We start from the raw sequence: 6,373 nt of genomic DNA, 5'->3' as shown, positions 1-6,373 counted from the left end.
TTAAATGTAAATGAAATGTTCAATGCTAACTTGTAAAGCTTTGTTTGTGAATTTAGAAATCCTATAAAATTTACCTTTTCTCCCTCAGTAGCTTTTTGTTTAACCAGACCTATCAGTTCAAGTTATCTGCTGTTTACAAAAAGAGGAACAAATGTAGTCTAAAAACAAGTCAGAACCTAAAAAAAAAAAAAAAAAAAAAAAAAAAAAAAAAAACTACATAATTATGTGCAACCCCATTTCACATCACACTCCTGAGACCATCAAGCCACAGGAATTTTGTTTTATTGGTTTTAGGATTTTTGTGGAATCATATTTTTTTAAATAACACATATATTATGAGAAAAATCTTTCCTATCAAACAAAATTAAGCAAAGTTATCTCAACACTAGTTATTATCCATGATTTATAAGAATTTTAATTTATTAATACATTATACATGTTTGTTTTATATGTAAAACATGTAAAGGTTCTAAAAATCACACCTGCTCTCCCAGGAGCAATGACAAATGTAAATAAATTGCCATTCTTTAATGCTATGATAGTAGCTTTAAGGGAGAGTTGAATAAGTGCATCAATTTTTATCCCCTCAACCCTTTAGGTAACTGTAGCACTTACCCAATTCTCTCCTATGTAAATTAAAACAAAACTCCAGATTTGCTATTGTGTAACCATATGCAACTTCAAAACAGCTATAAGAAACCAAAGCAATGGAAACCTAAGACATTAACAAAGATTTCCCCGTACTTGCTCTCGTTTTATTCAGAAATAAATAGTTGAACAATCTATTTCACTCCATATGAGTGAAGTGTAAAAGCTAAACACATTGTTTTTGTTAGTTTGTAGTTCTAAGCAAGAGAGGTTTCATGAAATTCAAAATATACACATAAGTATTACAAAAGCAAGAATAACAGAAGTCAAAAATATAAAGCAGTTTGGTGTATAAAATCACTTTATTAAGTTGATAAATTAAACTATGAGTTTATAGTGTTTGTCTTACAAAGAAACCAAGAAACATTTTAAAGGAATCCCCAAGAAAAGTTTTCCACATTTTTATAACATCAAACACTCTTTGCTTGGCTGGAAAGGACAATTCAAATTTTAGTAGGTACATTAAATACACAATTATGTCATTGGTATGTCATATAATCTATATCTAATTATTTTCAAATACACTTTGATAACATATACGATGACTTTTTCTTATAAGTTTTCAGTAAATACCATTCAAGTCTGCATTTAAGCAGAGGGCATGGGGGCAATTTAGATAACTGACTTGGAAGACAGTGAAAGAAAATAACATATGAATATGCCCCAAAACTTAATGTGGGTGGGGACTATGGCCATGATATAATTACTTATGGGGGAAATGAAATGGAAATAAGAATTTAAGAGAAGTGGGAAACTATAAATACTTTCTACTTTAAGAGTTATTCCTCAAATTTCTTACCAAAATTGTTATTAAGAAAATTCTTGTCTTGATGTCTGCTTACATGTGTGTTCAACATTTAACCACTTAATCATTATGGCTTTTAAGCAACAAAGTTTAGTAGTCCCTTTGATTTGCTTCAGTATAATGAACACCCTTACTTGGGTTTTACATTTTGTTTAGATAAAAACGAGGCATGTTAGGATTGGGGATCTTATCTTACCTTTCCAAATCCCTTAATACTCCAAAGCTGCAATGAAAACAGCACTGAGAAAGGGCAATCTGTAAGCCTTTTCTTTCAATCTTAGCTTGAAAGGGGCCTTTTCCACAGGACAGTTTTAGGAACAAGCCATAAAAATAAACCCTGCAATATATTATTTAATCTTAAGTGACTATCCCCACTGAGCAAAATGAGTAGTAAAAATAAACATTTGCTCAGTCCCCAGAGTTATGGGTTGAGGTGACACACTCTGTGTCTTAAGGAAGGCCTGGATTATTGTGGATGGTTCTAAGAAAAAGTTGTTAAGTCTATGAAACATGAATCTTTGCTATCCATTGAAGGTTGTGTTGTTCTGTCCTCAGTTGTATAAATAAAACTCCATCAGTGACTTCTTTTCCTCTTTGAGTCAATGAGAAGCAGCTCATAATGGTTGCTTAACCTCACATAGTAAAAAGAATTAAATGCAAGTAGCATGAAGTCTTTTTTATCTGGGAGAAAAGTAGTTATCTTTGGTTTCTCTTACTTTTTCACCAACCTAGCTATTTTAGGTGATTTTCAGGATAGGCCATGAAGAAACATGGTCAGACTGTTTTAAAATTCAACCAATTTTTTTTTTTTTTCATCTTGGGTAAAATGAGGTGAAAACTTTATGGGATTAGAAACAATCTCTGTGTTTTGGAAATAGTGACCACATCCTGACTGTAGATTTATTTCATGGAGACTTCCTTTTACTCTCCCGGCCCTGTTTAATTATGACCAGGAACAGTTAATCAGTTTGTTTACAAACATAGAAAGGAGGATGTGAGGGCCAATTACAGAAACTAACAATAAAAACAAAATTTTTCCTCCCTGATCAAAGAGACCAAGAGATAAATCCACCCTGAGATGAGCAGAGGTCATTTTCCCTAGGCATTCCCAGCATTTGCAATAAATGGCAACCTCCACTAGGCACTTAGGGGCTTTGCTGAATGTGACAGACCTAATCAGATACTATACAGGCCAGGCACACATGAACAATTAACACTTTCCACAGGTCTCTAACCTGCAACCCTTCATTCTGTCTTGATTAACACCCAGTACTCTGACCCACCGACCTTGGTAAACAATTCAAATCCAAGTAGGATACTTCTAAAGGATGGAAAGGGGTTCAGAAAGTTGCTGCTTGCACTAAAGTTTGCCAAAACCTGAGGGATATGCTGGACTCTAAAATAACTATATAGTATAAACTAATTATGCATCAGTATGCTACATGTTAAGAATTCCATCTCCTGCCAGATACGTTACATTAGCATACTTACAATAGAATACTAGATTAATAGTGTTTGAGATCTTCACTGAGTTCACATTCAGCTCTATTATTACTTCAAACAGCTCCTCCAAAAACAGTTACTGGTTAACTGCAGAATTATGAGTAGTTTGAAGAAGAAAAAAATAATTGTAAAAAGCTATTTATATTTTCATTGAATTGCTTTTTGAAGAATGATCCTGGATTAATTATAGCATTATAAAAGATGCTATAATTTTAAACACCCTTTTCTGTATTCAGTAACATGTAGCATTAAATTTACAAGGCTCTTTCATGAATTACAAATCTGACACAATGAAAATGTTCTAATTTTTGATAGGCTGGTGGTGAAGTGCTTGCGCAATTTCACACCTCATTGAGTTAGCAGAAGAAAGCCTAAAATTTATTCATCCAGAGCCTCCTTCAAATGTCTCTAGAGTGTTTCCTGATAGGTGCCATATTTTAAGGATGGGGCCATGTGATTTAACAGAAAAACATCAGCTTTGGCAAAAGGCAAGCTTGGACTTGAATACTTCTTAGTTGTGTGACCTAGTACAGGCTGCTTATTCTTTTCTAGTCTTATATTTTCTCATCCACAAAAACAAGGATGGTAATATTTTGCAATGATGATTAAGAATTAAAATGATAACTGTTCCTAGTCTTGTATCTAATTCAAATATAAAAACTGCACTGAGAAAACATGTCCACATTCTCATTTCAGTTACAATAAATTAAATAATTCATTAAGCATAATTAAAAAAAAGCATTTCTTAAACTGACCATCTTTTTAAGCTAGGCACAGGAAAGTAGTGAAAACAATGTCTATTCTATCAGACAGCCTTTCATGTAACCATTTAAAACTCAGCATAGGCACTTAGAAGATCATGTGCTTTTTTAGGAGTCCCTGCAGAATTGCTACTAGTCACCAAACACTTGGAGACATAAGCAAAACAAGCCACCCATGAATTTAACCACATTATATTTTTTTATGAAGGGACTTGAAATTTTATTCTGTAGCAGTATTTAGGCCATTTCTGCCTTACCAATTTGTTTAAAAAATAAAGAAATAAATAAGCTTTCCAAATGATTAGTAAAGATTCTTTCATGAGAATGTTTTATGAAAAGTTTTTCTTTTAAGATTCAAATGCTCTTTCTACTTTTAAATGTATATTAAGAAAACTAAGTGATTTAAATAGTATTTAAGGAAAATAAATCATACCTACACACACACTCACATCTGGATTGAAATTATTTTCCCTGTACCTTCTGAATACAAACTTGTCTTTCAATTGAGGCCAACTAAAGAAACTTCAGTTTTGAGGAATTCTTACATAAGAGTTCTAAACTATTGTACATAGTGATTGCATTCTTGTATAATTTGAAACTCGAATTTAAGGTATGCTTATTAGGAATTAAATTTTGTGACATATTTGCAAATAAATGCCAAAATATTTACATGCATATCTGTATTATATATTGCCAAGAAGATAATAGCATTATTAGAATAATTTAAATAATTTTGAAGTGAAATAGGGCAACTTTTCTCACCGTGCAAGTTAAAATAGAATTCTAAAGTCAAAATATAAAGGACAATTAAAGTCTGTGTTCTCCAACAAAAATATCTTACAAGATTGTCATCAATGCTTATCCTCAACTCTCCTGGGCCCATTTTGCCCTCTCTTGAATCCCAAATCTTGGCAAGGCTTTCAATGGCTAACAGGCATGCTTAATTGCCAAAGATTTATTGAGTGCTTAGTAGCAACTTGGCACCTGTTTTTTTTTTTAGAAATTACCATATAAAATATATTTAAGCCACTAATACGTATCACACAAATGCATGCATGACCCATAAAATAACTGTCAAATGAAAACCTTTTATATCCTGCAAACTCAGATTTCATCTAATTGCAGTTGAAGGATAAGGCACATAGAAATTAATTCTTTCTCTAGAGGTCTATGAAAATCCTGAAAAACAAAATTTTTAAGTATTGTTTTGAATTAAATTTAATGTAATATTTCAAAATTTTTACTAGGAGCAAATACTCTATTGTTTTCTTTTTACTACTCTATTTCATTTAACTACAAGAAAGAAGAAAGAACAGTTCAGAAATCAGAAATTTCAACTGAGTGCTATTTATAAAGATTAAAAGAAAATTGGGCCATTTTTTCTTTTCCTGATTCTCATTTGAGGGTTGCTTTGCTTTTCATTGCAGTTAGGGGAAAGGAAAATAACATAAATATTTCATTACAGAGAGGATAGGAGGAAATCAAATGTAATATATAAAAACAAAACAGAAATAAAATAATGAGAAGCCAGTGAGAGGAACATACATATGAATGAGAAGCCAGTGAGAGGAACAAATGAAAATGTGAGATTTTGGAATGTTGCCCTCTTTTCCCACAAAATATAGAATGAAAAGAGAAAAAGAAAATGTGGATGCATCACAGCACCCACCAGCCTGTGCCTTCTAGCCAGTTGCAACTGACTAATGCCAGTTGCAATTGACTAATGTAAGTTGAAATGCAATGATTTTTCTGGAAATAGTAAAAATTAACTGTCATTACTTTTAAAAAGAAGTTGAAAACTTTAACATTAAAAACAGCTCCTCTAATAACAAGGAATACATTCATGGAATCCCTTACTAATTCACTTATTTTGTGAGTAAAGTTATTTTTTCTACTAAAATATATTGAATAAATAGTGATAACTAAGAAATTATTACAACATATAATGCTTAAGTTGGAACAAATTATGTTTTCCAAGATTCCAGGTACTGTGGGTCAAAAATAAAAACAAAAATCAATTTGGAAAAAAAAGGCATTCTTCTTATTTAAATGTGTAATGTTGATAAGGTAAAAGTAATATTGAAAAGTCTTTAAAGACAAGTCATTTTGATTTGTTGGTTTTTATGCAGCCCCTGGTTATTGTTGCCTTTCTGGAAAGAAAACACAATTGGACAAGGATGTGAAATGACAACAAAATTTTAAAGTATGTTTCTATTTTAAAATCAGCAAATGAAGTTTTAAATGATTGCACTAGACATTACACCCATTAGAAACCATGAAAAGATCGGTTACCTCTGACAGTTACTGCATTCACTCATGCAGTCTAGTCAAAAGAGAACATCACCCAAACTTTAAAAACATTCCAGTTTAATGATGTAAGGAGTAGAAACCTAAAATATGTTGAAATGCTCTTTCATGTATACTTCTATAAAACCCAAAACTACCAAACTGTAAAACTGAGATAAACCAAGTAGTTGGGTTTGCTTTATTGGTTTCAAAATGAAGAATAAGTTTTAAACTTCATCAAAATTGGTAATCCCTGGTTTACCCCCATCCCAAAAGTCTGGAGTTATACTAGCTAGTTATACTACTTATAGCTATACTAGCTAGTTATACTAGCTAAAGATACTAGCAGCCTTTGTTCCTGGAATTCAAC

This window comes from Trachypithecus francoisi, unplaced genomic scaffold (genome assembly GCF_009764315.1).
Source record: "Trachypithecus francoisi isolate TF-2019V2 unplaced genomic scaffold, Tfra_2.0 Lachesis_group1, whole genome shotgun sequence".
Taxonomy (NCBI): Eukaryota; Metazoa; Chordata; class Mammalia; order Primates; family Cercopithecidae; genus Trachypithecus; species Trachypithecus francoisi.
The sequence above is the reverse complement of the archived record's forward strand: the minus strand, read 5'-3'. Positions refer to the sequence as shown.